This window comes from Scomber scombrus, chromosome 10, assembly GCF_963691925.1.
Source record: "Scomber scombrus chromosome 10, fScoSco1.1, whole genome shotgun sequence".
NCBI lineage: Eukaryota > Metazoa > Chordata > Actinopteri > Scombriformes > Scombridae > Scomber > Scomber scombrus.
This window is the reverse complement of record NC_084979.1, coordinates 32,138,687-32,156,549: the sequence shown is the minus strand read 5'-3', so window position 1 is coordinate 32,156,549 and position 17,863 is coordinate 32,138,687.

Here is a 17,863-nt window from a genome sequence, read left to right as displayed (position 1 = left end):
CACAGTCTGCTGCTGTGCACACGGTGTGCATGTGAACAAACAGTGTCAGGATGCTCTGTATTGAGTTATAATTCTACAAACTTCTTACAAAACATTGTAAATGTAAAAATGTATATCATAATGTCTCATGTATAATGACAGCGCTCATGTCTCTTTAATAGTCTGATGGTCACTTTAATGCTGTTCATTTCATATGATCCCTGACCATGTTGTTTATGTTAATTAGTGATTTATTATCATGCCTTCAGGATGTTATTTATGTTACAGTGCAATGACAGCACTGTAACAGGGGCCGTCACACATTTCTTTAACTCACCATCTGTGTGTATTATGTCAGCAGTAGTAATGACAGAGATGTGCCTCAGAGCTATGAGGATTATATTTTGTTCATGTATACATCCTTGTACTGTTTATCATTGCATGACATTAATATTTACATTGTGTATTTCATGTCACATTGTTATGTTCAGTATTATTGTATAAGCTTAATCTCTGTATATGTTTACATGTGTTCCCTTTTGTGTAGTAACCACATCTGCAAAGGAGCATCCAAATGACCAGCAATAAATGAGTGGCATGCCAGTGATTGTGTTTGTGTCAATAACCGGATTCATTGATGTATTCACGCCATTACTGTTCTTACCGGACAACCTGTGGAGAGTGCAGTAATATATAGAACCAGCATTTAAGGGTTCATTAAGTTATCCTACCTGAGGTCACATTTTTGGGATTCAGTAAACCAATACCTCTTTTACACTCAGCATGTTTTGGTGAGTAACACTGAATATAAATATAACCTTCAAAGTGTCAACATGCTCAATAATAACAGGCATTAATGACATCATCAGTATTTTCTGGTGATCAGCTGGTTAAAGAATGAAGGATGAAAGTGGAGATGTGAGAAAAACATGAATGAAGTGAATGAAGGAGTTTGTGTGATTTCAGAGAGGTTTATATGTGTGTCATCACCAAATAAAGTGACCAAAACATCATAACATAAGAGCACTGAGCTGCTCTGAGTAATCAGACAGCAGACCACGAGAGATCCTGACACCATGATTTTAGAGCCACCATTGACTGTATATAAATATGGACGACGTGTCTCCACTTCCTGCTGCTATTCAAAGTTTTTTCATCAGTTGGAGGATGTGTTGTTCCACATACAGCTGTATCTTTCTAATAACTCTGACCTTAGCGCTCCTCTCACTGCCATTAATTACATCACACCAATCAAATTCTAGCTGTAACTTTGGTTGTTTGTTTATATCTTGTCATTTCCATATTTCTATTGAAATGTTTGATTTTAGACAAAAACAAGAATAAATCCATTATAATGTTTCTTTAAACATTCATATGCACTTACCAGAAGGTACATAAATTAAACATTTTCATGATTTTCATTATAAAACTCACCATCTACAACAATGATCGGGAACCAGTCGAATGAATCTGGAGACAAAGCTCTGCCGTAACCACACTTGTACCGTCCTGTGTCCGACTTCTCCAGCTGTGTGATGGTCACATACATTCCAGATGCAGATCCTTCTCTATATTCAATAATATATCTGCCTCTCTGAGCTCTGTTCTCTGCTGTTTCAACCAGGATGTCTTTTTCTTTTTTACATTCATCCTTACAGAAGAACTTCCTGCTTCCATAGACAGCAGCATTGCATACACGAGTGACACTTCCTCCCTCAGTTCCTGCAGGGATGAAATGAGTTTTTACCCCCAACGGTGCTTCTGAAAAGATGAACAATCAACAGTTAGTGTCTGTACTTCCTGTAAGATGCTGTATTATTGTCACTAAATGGTGCTTCTGAAAAGATGTAACCACATCTGCAAAGGAGCATCCAAATGACCAGCAATAAATGAGTGGCATGCCAGTGATTGTGTTTGTGTCAATAACCGGATTAATTGATGTATTCATGCCATTACTGTTCTTACCGGACAACCTGTGGAGAGTGCAGTAATATATAGAACCAGCAATTAAGGGTTCTTTAAGTTATCCTACCTGAGGTCACATTTTTGGGATTCAGTAAACCAATACCTCTTTTACACTCAGCATGTTTTGGTGAGTAACACTGAATATAAATATAACCTGTTTACAAGAAAACTGCACAGGGAACCTTTATCAAACATGAGATCTTCCTGTTGAACTAAACCCTCAAAGACTTTGGTCTGGATGTTTGTTGACTTGTCATGTGTTTACATCACATGTTAATAATTATCTTACATCATGAGAAATGTAGGATGTGTTTAAACATTAAGCACGATTATAATAAGGAAGTATATAGTTCTAGGTGCTGAAACACATGTTAGACAATCTTGTTATTCTTGTAAGAAAAATATTTGACTGTTTTAAGAGGGTGTTTAGTTGCAGAGAGACAGTGATGGACAGATGGACAGACATGAACTGTCCTGTACCTGCAAACTGCTCTGTGGTTTCAGGGAAAGATGATGAAGGTGTGAAGCTTCCTGAACTGGAGATTAAACTCTGTGTTGTTGCTGGTGTGGAGGCTGATGGGACTGATGTTGGAAAAGGTCGGAGAGTCCAGTTTGGTTCTTCAGTGGTTGGAGCTGTGAACAATGAAAACACAATGAAACTATCAGATACTGAATCAATAAAGCAGAGGAATGAGATGCTGCTCTAGAAAGAAAGATCATATTGAAACATTGACCACATACACAAGAAAAATACAGCATTAAATATGTTAATGAAGTAAATGATTAAGAACATTTGAAGGTGGTTTGTTCTACTAATCACAACTTATACCACTGTCAATTTATTTTTTGTTACAAACAAGTAAGAAAATAACATCACTGAACAGAAGGTGGACAGAAAATTAAATATAAAATTCACCTTTTACAGCAAAGATCGAAAACTGTGACGGCAGCTGTATCATCCTGTTTACATGTTGTTTTATTGGGGCTGTCAAAATGAACGTGTTAACGCAAATTCATCTTATAGCTCATCAACAGTGTTTTTGTTTTATTAATGTGTGATCAACGCACACACGTTGTGTTTGACCCTTGCCCCCGCCTGTAGTTTGGACATAAGGAAGCGATGCAGCAGTAATGTTTCAATCAACAAGTAGAAAAATTCAGCTCCAAAGCCCAGCAGATGTTCATCCACAAGACCAAAGTTATTTACATTATGGACTAGGTTGAGTCTCAAATACCAATCGCTCTACAAAGACAGACGACACTAGGTGTGTGTATGTGTGTGTTTGTGTGAAGAGGTGCGTGAATGTAACTAGTAACTGATATCATAACTGACAGCAGATTTTTTTTATTGGGTTTATTTTTATTTATTCGTTTCCACTCTCATGTTAATAAGAGTATTAAAAACTTGAGAAAATATTCTTTTAAAGTACATTAAGAAAAACTTAAAAAATGTATTTGCAATAAATTGCAATTACATATTTGAATCGATTGACAGCCCTAATTTTCATATTATTTTTTTGGCCATGTTTTCCTTTATTGGACAGTTGGTGTCAGAGAGGCCAACAGGAAACATGGGGAGAGAGAGACATGGGTATGACATGCAACAAAGGTCCCTTGCTGGACTCTAACCAGGGACGTTGTGGGTATATGATGTGCTGGAACCACTCGGCTATGAGGACGCTCCCACTTTGTGTTAACATTTGATTATATTTCTCAGTCTGTGTACGACAGTATAAATAAACTGAGCTGACTGTTCATACTGACCATTAGAAGATCCCTTCATCATGTTTACAATGGAAGTGATGGAGGACTAAACCCACAGTCCTCCTTCTGTGGAAACATGGATTTAAAAGTTGATCTGAAGCTAATATGAAGCTTCAGTCAAATCTTCATCTTCTATGTTTCAACGTTACAGTGTTTTTAGTATCAAAGTCTTTGTGTTACTATACTTCCACCACAGCTCAACAGGGAAACACTAAGAGGGAATCTGATGCTATAAAGACTGTAAATGTGTCAGATATCACTTGATATAATAACTCAGACTGATGAAGCTCAATAGAAGCTGATCAGCTACTTTAAATGACTGTGTGGAAACACTGTGATACAGTCCTCCATCACTGAACACTGGAAGCACAATTGAAGATCTTTTAATAGTCAGTGTGAACAGGAGGAATGATTACAGAGAGGAAAACCTCTTTACTGTTCATATGGACACCTGACTGCTGCTTAACACACACACTGGGAACACTGGGAACACTGGGAACTGTCCTTTGCAGGATAACTGAATCATGACTTACCTTTGTAACAAATAAATGGTTTGTTCCGGTCACAGGTCCAGTCCCCCCAACGTCCAGAACGGTCGAATTTCATTACCACACAAGCCTCCTTCTTCTCAGCATTGTTGTTAGGTTCTCCTGAGGCCCAGTACCTAAAGGAGGAGTTACTTCCATCAGACCACTTCAAGTCTCTGAAGAGGCCGATCCAGACAGATTGTCCATCAGCTAGATTCTTCACCTCCTGGTTCTCTGCTTCATTTCTCACAGTGGCCAGGTCTGTGTAGTATGTTCTGCAGTAGCTCTGGGCCTCAGTCCAACTCATGGTAGTATTGATGAGGATAAATTTCACATCTGACCCTGAAAATAGACCATAGTGAAAATCTGTGTTTCCTGTCTGTCACTTTACATGAGTGAAAAAAGATGAATGCCACAGTTTCTGTAACATTTTTGTATCATTATGAATCCACTGAGAACTGCTCCAATAAAGCAGGCCCGAAGCCCTCTTGATTTTAAGGGGTGTAATAATTTTAATGTAATGTGTTAAATATAGATGAGTCATCATTTAATTCATTTGTGTGATAAAAACAACACATTTTATTGGCTCTTTGGAGTGCTCTCTCCTTATTGCTCAAGCCAGAAATCAACAAAACATTGGGGACTGATTATACTTGCTTGCATTAAAATGGCTGAGCTACTATGTGGACCACAGGTGGCTAACAACTTTAAGACTGTACCACTGCCCAACAACACAGTGAAAAAGAGAATCGACAGAATGGAAGGAAACGTTGAGAACACACTCGTCAAAAAAATCAAGACAGGCCCGTTTTCAATCCAGCTGGATGAAACTACCACTGTGGCAGAGGAGGAAATTCTCATTGTATATGTACAGTACATTGAGGAAACCGAGCTGAAACAAGACATTCTTACGTCTGTTAATCTCACAGCCACAACAAGAGGAGAGGACATTTTCAGTGTAGCTGATACGTACTTCACAAAGCACAATATTCCCTATAAGAATTTAGTTGCATGCTGCACAGATGGAGCCGCTACAATGATGAAGAAAAATAAAGGCTTGTAATGGGAATTCCTATTATTTATCTTCTGTCATACTCAATCATAAGCATTCACTCTCTTAAAGATTACCTTGTGCCAAATGAGTAAGGAGAAGGCGCCCCAATGCTTAGTGTTTCACATACATATGAACATGGAGGCACACATTCATCCTTAAAGGCACATCAGAGCCACTTTGCCTCCTTTTCTTACCCCTTTGACTGAGACAGTGACCTGTGTTAATGTTGGAGCTCAATGAGTCAACAGGCTTTATAGAAACTGGCTTCATGACTCTGCTTCACACCTTGAAATGAATGCAGGGATCACACTGATGGAACTGACTATTTCAGCCCAAATCTGGAGGAAACTGAACAGTAACTGGAAAAGAACGGACCGTTAGTGATAACTCTCACCTCTCACAGAAGAGCAGACTGCCTGAAGGGTTAGGGCACAAGGAACATCGTTCCATTCTCCAGTATTATACATCTCTGTGCAGTGTTCAACACTCTCATAGTTGTCTGGTTGGCCTTCCTTCCAATTGGTGAACTCAACCTCTGCATCTCTGTCTGACCACCTCAAGCTGTTCAGCTGTTCGTCATCGTACAGTCCTATCCAGACCGTCTGAAAGCAAGATTAGATTGTGTTATACAACATTTGTCTTTGCTCAGCTTAAAGATACTTTGCATAACATTTCCATTCACATACATTATAAGAGTAGATTTCATCTAAAGTAACTGATGCAGTATTACTTGCTGGTACTAGTATTTCAGTCATTTAATGGCACACACACAGCAAACTGTTAAATTATTACATTAAATGAAACTTTAAATTCTTCTTTCTTATTTGAATTATTTGCTGTCTTCTGTTTTCAATGGTCAATAATTTTGAGCTGTTTTTTGTAGATGAAAGCAGTTATATGAAAAAGCCTTATTATTCTTATTCATAGTCATATTACTACAAAATAAATTAAAAACATTTTTGTCCATTTTCATGATATTTACACATATTTCACATTTAGCTTTCTGTTATTGCTCCCAAATGAAGTCCCACTTAAAACAAAGTCATTGGGTCATATTTACCAAGAAAGTGGAACATTTGTACTAAAATGTTCATCATAGTCTGAAGAAAATGTACTAAAGCAGCAGCTCAGTGTGTGTGACACCTCTCACTTACAGACTGTCATTGTCATAAATGCTAATTTAACAGATACAGAGTGAACAGTAGTGAAAAGTGAATTCACCGCCTGGCCGTCTTCATCGAGGACCATTTTGTTTAAATCCATCATGTCTCTCAGGGTCTCCACATCCTCCATGTCGTCTATCGTGGCCAGGTCTGTGTATTTGTCTCTGCAGTAACTCTGCGCTTCTTTCATGTTCTTCACCTCATAAACAAAGTGGTACTGATGCTGAACGTGTGACGAGACGACACACAGCACTGTGATGACAGACATGCACATTGATTAAACACCACCTAAAAATAACATTACATTTCAGTGTATTCAGGTGTGTCATTACTTTTGTCAGTAAAAGGTTTTTGATGTGAACATAAAAAACTCCAACTATCATTTTGTATTTAGTGTGTCAGTTAATAGAAAAGCACTGTAAAACTAAAGTCATTGTATTGTAGCCGACAGCGTCAGTTCGACTCAGAACATCAGAGTAAATTGGACCAGGTTTGATACAGAGACTGACATCGTCGCTCTCTTGGACAAACAAAGATCCATTAACATTCCATGGAGCAACCCAAAGTGACAAGAACTACATGAAAGTAACATAAGACAGATTTTGGTGTCTCCTTTAGACGTCATAACTTATCGGAGAGACTTCACTCCCTTTTCTACCATCAGATCAGAGTCACACAGACCACCGTCATTAAAGACCGTGTAAAGTGAATTCAGACATTTTCTTCTCAACATATTAAATAAGTCATGAATGTATTTCTAAAAAAGGTGTAAAAAGCATTTCAACCATTTAGATTTGAATTGTGGAGCTAGGCTTCACAAACTGTGTTTCAAGATTTCTGTGTCTGGATTTAGTGGGCGGGTCTGAAAATCCTGTTATTAGCATAAACCCGCCCTGCTGCTGTAAAGGTATAAATACATTCAGCGCACACTACTACTACAGTCTACAGTTAGTCTTTCTTTCCTTTTGATTGAATAACACAGAAATACATTGTGTCTTTGTGAGTCTCTTATTTTAGTAGAACATTTTAACTACAGGCAGCAAAGTGTTCACTGACTGTACAGCAGTTGCTGTTGTTCTACTCTCAGCTGCAGTTGTAGTCACAGTGTCTCTGTGTAATGTCTGTTTTTCACTGTTTTAATATCAAACACATTAATGAGCAACAACTATTCATGATGGACGGTTTTTATATTTTGTTAAATGAGATCACATTTAGTTTAGTTAAATTCAAAGATTAGATTATAGAGATGTTGCAGCAGCAAATAGTAACAGAATCATTTAGAGAACAACAGAATAACTAATTAACATGACAGCAACATAAAAACTTAAGTGATAGAAATGTGACATTTGTTAAAATGTCCACAATGAATGTCCAGAAGCAGTGTGTGCTGCAGCTTTACAGACACAGTCAGGTAATCAGTCCTCACCTGATAAGAAGCAGAAGAACAGAACCTGGTGGATATTCATTCTGAGTTTGATCCTGATGCAGAAAATCATCAAACTGTCAGAGAACTGCCTCAATATGTCTGTCTGATCAATCAGGAAGATGGAGACGCTTTAAGTTAAGATTACTTCCTCTGTCTCTCTCTCTCTCTCAATTCAAATTCTCAATTGGCATGGGAAACATAAGTTTACATTGCCAAAGCAAGTGTGACATAAAGCAACAAAAAAACAATAATAGAACATAAAATAATTAATAATCTCTCTCTCCCCCCCTCTCTGTCTCTCTCTCTGTCTCTCTCTCTCTCTCTCTCTCTCTCTCTCTCTCTGTGTCTGTATCTGTCTCTCTCTCTTTCTTTTAACGAGTTTTGGCAAGAATGGAAAAGGAAAAATCTCATTTTAGTAAATATGTAAATACACTAACTCTCCGAGATCGTGTGTGTTATTTCAAAAAATTGACACTGACTGACGGGAAGACATTCACTGACCCCTACACTCTCACTCACTGGATGGACAGTTTGACAGGACTGCCCCCCCTACAAAAAGAAAAAATGAAGGCATACAAATCATTAGACGCTTATAACTATGTCGTGAACGGACATGTTCAAGATTTGCTCCCACTGCAAAAGTACGAGAGCTAAGTTACTCTCGCTAACGTTACCATGACTACTACTAACTTACTGCTGCCTGCTACTACTCACGTTACTACTACTAACTCCATACTACTTCTTCTACAGTGACTTTTACTTTTACTACTAATACTGACTTTCTGCTATTGTTATAACACCTGCCTGCTGCTGCTGCTACTTCTACTAACACGACTACTAACTTACTGCTACTCCTTGACATATTATTACTGTCACCACAACTACTGCAGCCCCAAATAATGATTAACTTAACGTAATTTCAGTCACAATTTAGTCTAACCCATAACGTTATCCAGGCTGAAACTGATGATGCATTACATATTAATCTTACCTGATATGAAGTGTGCGCTGTAAAAACACGAGCGTTGTTGATTATATTTTCAGTCCAATCCTTCCGTCTAATCACGTTCAACCAAAGTAGTCTACGACTGGCAGTGGCTGGTATGCAATAAAACTTTAAGTTTTTGTTTTTGCTTTTGCGGTTTTGGCACCCAAAAACACAGCAAGACGACATTTTCGCAGGTGTTCGCCTCAAGATTAACTTTGTGTTGCCTCCAGCTAACGTTGTGACGTCACAGTGACGTAGGCCATGAAAGGGTCTATAGCAGAATAAACTACGAGCTGGTCCAGGGCAAGCCTGGCCGGAGAGGAGCTTGATAACTGAAGGCTCTGCCTCCCATTCTACTTTATAGGAACCAAAAGTAAGCCTGTATGCTGGGAGCGCAGTGTTCTAGTTCTTGACTTGTCTCCCCTCCTTGTCACATATGTTGAGCCAGTTTGTGACAACAAGTTGTAACGGTTCCTTCAGGTCAGCTAGTACTGGTCATGCTTCATGCTATCCAGAGACACAGAGAGTGGAAACAGCTGATCAGATGTGTGACTTAAACATTCACTACATCATTATTTCAATAAATGTGTTTTTATCACCCATTTTATGCATAAAGTTCACTTCAAGTAAGCAAAAAAGAGAAGAAGAAGAAAAGAGTGTGTTCCGCTTTCTTTGCTGATTGCAAACTTCCTTATTTCTAGAATGGGCCAAACTGTCCTGGTGGTTGGCACATTGTTATTTCTAAATTAAGAAACATATGGTGAAACGCTGCAGTGAAGCTGAATGACCAATGATCTGTATGTTCAGTGATGGTTGACCAAAAGCTGCAGCAGAGTGACTTTATCTCTTTCCAATCACCACAGTAACACCAAGGCCAACAGATCAGTGAGGAGACTGATAAATATGATGATCACTTCTCCAGATCCTCTGTGCTGCAAAGCTGCTGTGCTGATCCACTTTGACCTGCTGTGTGTCTGTGGTCACCTGACTTCCTGCTTCAATAAACGGTCTGTTAATTGAATTTCAAAGTAAAGCTGACTTTGACTCAACCAGCCTGTCTGAGTGTCTGCATCAGGGTTCTGGTTCCTGTTGCTTTACCTGGTTTGTTACAGTACAAACTGGACAAATGTGGATGATCAACATGTCTGCCTTTAAAATGGAATGATAAAAACTTATATTAATTGTATGATTTAAGTGGTCAGTGTTCAGAATTAATCAATTCCTTTAACTTTATAAGTTTCCCATAATTATCACATCATGATTACAGGCCAGAAAACATGTGATGTCAAACAGGTAAAGGTACAAAGATGAGCAGGTCAGATTAAGAAGCTGCAGCATTCAAAACCATTTGAATCAAATGTTGAAGCTCTCTGTGTGTAAGTTTATTTTTCATTACTACCACTAGGAGGCACCAGAGTCAGTCACCACTTTGTTACAGTCAGCATGCTCACTGATATACTCACTGGTCGAGCTAATTTACCCTGGTTACCCATCTTCAATGTTCACAGTGAATTAATCTACATTTATCTGACATTTGTTAAAATGTCCACAATGAATGTCCAGAAGCAGTGTGTGCTGCAGCTTTACAGACACAGTCAGGTAATCAGTCCTCACCTGATAAGAAGCAGAAGAACAGAACCTGGTGGATATTCATTCTGAGTTTGATCCTGATGCAGAAAATCATCAAACTGTCAGAGAACTGCCTCAATATGTCTGTCTGATCAACCAGGAAGATGGAGACGCTTTAAGATAACATTACTTCCTCTTCCTCTCTTCCTCTTCCTCTCTCTCTCTTTTAATTGGGCAAGTTGTAACGGTTCCTTCATGTCAGCTAGTACTGGTCATGCTTCATGCTATCCAGAGACACAGAGAGTGGAAACAGCTGATCAGATGTGTGACTTAAACATTCACTGCATCATTATTTCAATAAATGTGTTTTTATCACCCATTTTATGCATAAAGTTCACTTCAAGTGAGCAAAAAAGAGAAGAAGAAGAAGAAAAAGAGTGTGTTCCGCTTTCTTTGCTGATTGCAAACTTCCTTATTTCTAGAATGGGCCAAACTGTCCTGGTGGTTGGCACATTGTTATTTTTAAATTAAGAAACATATGATGAAACGCTGCAGTGAAGCTGAATGACCAATGATCTGTATGTTCAGTGATGGTTGACCAAAAGCTGCAGCAGAGTGACTTTATCTCTTTCCAATCACCACAGTAACACCAAGGCCAACAGATCAGTGAGGAGACTGATAAATATGATGATCACTTCTCCAGATCCTCTGTGCTGCAAAGCTGCTGTGCTGATCCACTTTTGGCGCTTTTCCACTACACAGTTCCAGCACGACTCGACTCGGTACGGTTCCAGGAACCTTTTCCTTTACAAAAAAGTACCTACTCAACGTGGGCGGGGTCGTCATAGCACGGCTCTGCGAAACTGCCATGACTTTGTTTTATACGCAACACAAAACACATAAACAATGGAGGACATTGAGGCGATGGTGTACTTGCTGCTGTTTGTGGCTTTTTGTCACACATTAAGCACGAAAGTTTAGCCGTATGGCTGTAACGCTGTTGACGGTATTTAAAAATGCCGGGTTTATGTGGGACGGCTCATGACTCTTCCAGCGACAACTCTTCTGAGCAATCAGCGACCGGCAGTCTGTTGACGTCACATTTAGTACCGGCTTGGCTCGCTTGGAACCTCACCAGAGCAGGTACTAAAAAAGTACCAGGTACCAGGTACTTTCCCTGGTGGAAACACAAAAAAAACCGAGGCGAGGTGAGTCGTGCTGGAACTGTGTAGTGGAAAAGCGCCATTTGACTTGCTGTGTGTCTGTGGTCACCTGACTTCCTGCTTCAATAACTTGAGTTGAGAACTGACAATGTAATTGCAGATGCCCTATCACGGGCACCTGTGGACCCTTAGTCTATTTATTTATGCTGTGTCTCATTTCCATGCTCTCCTCTGCTCATCTCTCAGCTCTTCATCCCCTTAAAATGCTCTTTTGGTACCAAGGCTGCTGGGTTGGTGAGGATGGAGGGATGTGCTGGAGGATGCAGCCTGGAGGGAGTGCAGTACTGCCCATCAGCTATTGGTAATGTATTAACTATGACAGATTGGGACATATTCACAACTATTTTATGTATAACACGAGGTGGAACCTCGTTCTTATGGAGGGGGGTGATACGACCCTTCCCTTTCTGCTAGCATCATGCAGCTGATTACTTCCTGCAGGAGTTGGCAGTTAGGGAGGGTCGTTAGGGCAAGGTGCTGACACCTGGCTAGGCCTCTACCCAAGGTGATAAATGAGATAAAATCTCATTGTTGCTCTCTCTCTCTCTCTCCTAGGCTCCACGCCGCTACAGGTTCTGGGTTCTTTTTGGCGTTTTCCTTTTACACTCAACAGCAGCACACACATCTCACTCATCCATACACTACATTCATCACTGATGCCACTACTGTCCACACCTCATGCTTTTTTGTAGATATGATTGTTTAAGTTAGAATAAAACATTTTCATTTGGCACTTTCAATCTTGACTTGTCTCCCCTCCTTGTCACATATGTTGAGCCAGTTTGTGACAACAAGTTGTAACGGTTCCTTCATGTCAGCTAGTAGTGGTCATGCTTCATGCTATCCAGAGACACAGAGAGTGGAAACAGCTGATCAGATGTGTGAATTAAACATTCACTGCATCATTATTTCAACACATGTGTTTCTGTCACTCATTTTATGCATAAAGTTCACTTCAAGTAAGCAAAAAAGAGAAAAAGAAGAAAAGAGTGTGTTCCGCTTTCTTTGCTGATTGTAAAACTTCCTTATTTCTAGAATGGACCAAACTGTCCTGGTGGTTGGCACATTGTTATTTTTAAATTAAGAAACATATGATGAAACGCTGCAGTGAAGCTGAATGACCAATGATCTGTATGTTCAGTGATGGTTGACCAAAAGCTGCAGCAGAGTGACTTTATCTCTTTCCAATCACCACAGTAACACCAAGGCCAACAGATCAGTGAGGAGACTGATAAATATGATGAACACTTCTCCAGATCCTCTGTGCTGCAAAGCTGCTGTGCTGATCCACTTTGACCTGCTGTGTGTCTGTGGTCACCTGACTTCCTGCTTCAATAAACGGTCTGTTAATTGAATTTCAAAGTAAAACTGACTCTGACTCAACCAACCTGTCTGAGTGTCTGCATCAGGGTTCTGCTTCCTGTTGCTTTAACTGGTTTGTTACAGTACAAACTGGACAAAAGTGGATGATCAACATGTCTGCCATTAAAATGGAATGATAAAAACTTATATTAATTGTATGATTTAAGTGGTCAGTGTTCAGAATTAATCAATTCCTTTAACTTTATAAGTTTCCCATAATTATCACATTATGATTACAGGCCAGAAAACACGTGATGTCAAACAGGTAAAGGTACAAAGATGAGCAGGTCAGATTAAGAAGCTGCAGCATTCAAAACCATTTGAATCAAATGTTGAAGCTCTCTGTGTGTAAGTGTATTTTTCTATTCTACCAGTAGGAGGCACCAGAGTCAGTCACCACTTTGTTACAGTCAGCATGCTCACTGATATACTCACTGGTCGAGCTAATTTACCCTGGTTACCCATCTTCAATGTTCACAGTGAATTAATCTACATTTATCTGACATTTGTTAAAATGTCCACAATGAATGTCCAGAAGCAGTGTGTGCTGCAGCTTTACAGACACAGTCAGGTAATCAGTCCTCACCTGATAAGAAGCAGAAGAACAGAACCTGGTGGATATTCATTCTGAGTTTGATCCTGATGCAGAAAATCATCAAACTGTCAGAGAACTGCCTCAATATGTCTGTCTGATCAACCAGGAAGATGAAGACGCTTTAACTTAACATTACTTCCTCTTTCTCTCTTCCTCTTCCTCTCTCTTTTAATTGGGCAAGTTGTAACGGTTCCTTCATGTCAGCTAGTACTGGTCATGCTTCATGCTATCCAGAGACACAGAGAGTGGAAACAGCTGATCAGATGTGTGACTTAAACATTCACTACATCATTATTTCAATAAATGTGTTTCTATCACCAATTTTATGCATAAAGTTCACTTCAAGTGAGCAAAAAAGAGAAGAAAAAGAAAAAGAGTGTGTTCCGCTTTCTTTGCTGATTGCAAACTTCCTTATTTCTAGAATGGGTCAGATAACCATCAGAAACAAACTGTTCTGGTGGTTACATTACTTTCTCTACTTCTCCTTTTCTCTGTTAGCAACATGATGATGACGATGATAATGATGGAAAGTTGATTAGCTCAGCTGGGGTGAGTTGACTAATCACCATCTCTTTGTCTCTGCAGTCGTGGCTTGACTGGAGCAGGCTGCACACGGTAAGTGGAGTTGTATCACAGCTGAGGACAAGAACCCTAAGTTTACCTTTGTCTTGTGTTTAAGTTTGTATTTGGTGCAGACGTGTTTGAGTTCCAGGCAGCATCTCACAGTACAATATATTGACCTCTTTACATGCCATATAATATCCCAGGAGATATCCAACAATGAAGATTAAATACAAACACACAGCATCAACTATATGAACACAATAAGTGTAATATTAATGTGTATCAGTGGTTTCATGATGAAGCTGCTGTGAAGGCTGTTTGACTGTTATAATGTATAAAGCCATTTTATTAATGCTCAATATTTATAATAAAGTCTTATATGAATACATATTTTATATTGTGATAACAGTTTTACTATATTTTAAAATTAGATGTTGAATAAAATATGTTAAGTAAAGCCTTTGTTCAGAAAGAGAATAACAGAACAGTGATCGTGACTTTCCCTGAGCCTCGGTGACAATAAGCAGTGTGTTCCTCTTTTTGTAATAGTAATGCAATAACTGCTGAGTGCAAACTTCCTTATTTATAAATTGCATCAGACAACCTTCAGAACCAAAGTGTCCTTGTGGTTAACACATTGTTTACTTCACTAAAAAATGTGTCAAACAGGAAAAGGTAGGAGCGGCCTGATGGTCAAGTGGTTAGAGCACATGACACATAATCGCAGCGTACCTGGTTTGAATCATAGACTGTATATAAGAAATGGGCGTAGCATCCGTGACGTCACCCATTGGTTTGTGGACTGCTGCTCGGAGGCCAATAGTTTCGGATCTGAGCAGCGCCATCTTGAAAATTTCAGGTGCATGCTGGGAAAAATAAAAACAGATTCTACTTATATGGGCATCAGGAGGAGCATGAGGACGGAGCGGGGGAGGTTGCGAGGGCTGGATCTACCACAGTCTACACCGGCAACCTGGTGATGCTAACCAAGTTAACTGTTATGACTATAACCACAAAACTCCGGAGAAAACTGTCGGTGTGAAACAAGTTCACGGCTATTTCCTGCAGTCTATCTGTCCACGCTCCTGAACCTGTGAACCAATCAACCTGTCAATCACCACGTAGCCACGCCCTAATGCATACCCTGCTTTATCGTCACATATAAAATCAGGGAGGCCAAAATGTCCCAAATGAACATCATACTGCATTGAAGAAGGCTTTAAACTAGCGATTGAGACCATAAACACATTTTGAAAACGTTTACTGAGGTTAGAAATCAAGTGAGAAGTTGGTGAATTCTCCATTGACTTGTATAGAGACGGAAGTCCTTTTGACACCAAAACGGTCGCCCCCTGGTGGCCTTTTGATAGAATGCAGTTTTAAGTTACTTCCGCGTTGGCCTCATTTCAGAGGACCAGAACTCCCCACCTGGTTTGAATCCCCTCTTTCTCCTCGTTTCCTGTTGCCACATCTGCCAGTTACTATATAAATAAAGTCAAAAAAGCCCAAAAATAAATATTAAAAAACAAACAGGAAAAGGTAAAAAGATGAGCAGCTGCATTCTCCAAAATGATTTGAATCAAATGTTGAAGCTGTCTGTGTGTAAGTGTCTTTCTACCACTAGCAGGCACCAGAGTCCATTTAATGGTTACTGCCTATGACTGTCATATCATACCTAAATTCAACAATGATGTTTGATTCATGGGTTGGTTGATAGTCGTGGGTGAAAGTGCAGATTAACCTCTTGTGATTTCAGATCCAACTTTGTCCCCAGAACACATGTGCTATGTGTTGTGATACAGTCACTGAGAGCAGTGACTGCAGACAAACGTGGACGTGGTGTGTGTCATTTCACAGACAGATTTCAGGCGTCTGGTCTGCTCAGTTTTGGTGAAAAATGTTTATTACTTTTACTCTGTTAGTACACCCCACTTCCCCAAGACCCTTCCCACTAGCACAAACAAAACATTATACAGGTGATAGTGTGTTAGTTACAAAAGAGGTGACATGAACCCACACACAATAAACAGCAATAACACAGCTTTAACAAAATAAAATATGAAATAAATAAATATCTATATTATGGCATGCCGTTTAGGATATTAACCAAATTGACATATTTAATTATAGGGGTTAATTATCATTTTACTACTTACACTTTATTATCCTTGGGTACTGTTGTTTGATCACTGTCTCTGCTGCTGTATTTAATTTATTCATGGTGTGTGTGTGTGTGTGTGTGTGTGTGTGTGTGTGTGTGTGTGTGTGTGTGTGTGTGTGTGTGTGTGTGTGTGTGTGTGTGTGTGTGTACTTCATGGCTTGGTGTCTGCTCTGACATGAACTGTCAACAGTGGTACCTTAGATAAACAAGTGTGTGCCTTTCCAAATCATGTCCAATCAAGTTGTAGAAACATCTCAAGATATTTTTTTATTTGTAATAAATTTGCAACAATTTCTAAAAAAACCTTTTTGGCTTTGTCATTATGTGGTATTCTGTGTAGATTGATGAGGGAAAAAAAGGAATATAAATAAATATTATTATTATTGTTATTATAATGGCTGGCAATGAGCGTGGCTGAACAGACAGACAGACGATGAGGCAGAGATCCGCAAGGCCTGGAGAGACAGACCGGTGTTTCCTACTGCTGGGTTAATTACTGGAGGCCTGGTGGATAAGAAGCGCAGCAGGGAGCAGGTGTGTAGAATCAGCAGGAGAGAGTGAAGGAGGAACCACGCCCACAACACAGACACACACAGCGACAGACAGAGGGAGGGGCAAAGGAAACAGGACAAGGGAAAAAAATCTATTTATACATTTATATCCCGGATTCAGAGCATCTGTTTTTGACACTGCCCAGTCAGCCTGATCATGGTGGTGGTATTTAATTTCATCACATTATGTCGCACCATCACATTAAGAGTCCATGGTCATTTCATGTATTTCTGAGATCAGCTGAGATAGATTCCACCTCACTTAAAAAGCAGTGTGAGTGTGTGAGCTTTGAGTCTAAGAGAGGACAGGAGGTAGGAGACTTATATAGACTTAGTCTTAGATATTTAAAATTTGGACTGCAGTACCCATTTTAAATGCCTGCTGGTATCATCAGTGATAGTTTATATCCCAGACTTCTCTGTGCTGTATAAAGGTTTGAGGTAAGGACAAAATAACTATTGTGACAGAAAGGTTTAAACTAATTTGGCCACTTCAGGATATCCGGGAATTCTGCCCATAGCCTTTGTGACCTCACCTTTGATCAGAGCTGATTAAACAGAACTCAGCCCTCCATTACTGTAAACGGCCACATAGATAAACGTGTTAATTCTTCTGTAAACTTCCTGGATCACATTGCAGCACCTGTTGTTTATTTTTCTGTGGACTTCCTGGATCCCTGACAGGCAAACATTGAATCTGATAACCTGAGTAGTGTACACATGAGCTCCGCCAACAATGATTTTAGTTATTATGTCTACATTTACTTTTTTATTTTGAGTTTTTATTTTGCTCCATCATCAGATCTACATTAGTCCAAAACATTTCTGCAAACTAACAATGTTCCCATCCTGTGTGACATTGATTTTCACGTTTTTAACAGATTGAGTGGTCATGTGAAAGACTCAACTCTACATAAGTTTACATATAGAGAAGAAATCTACTGAATATCAGACGAACATAAAACATGAAAT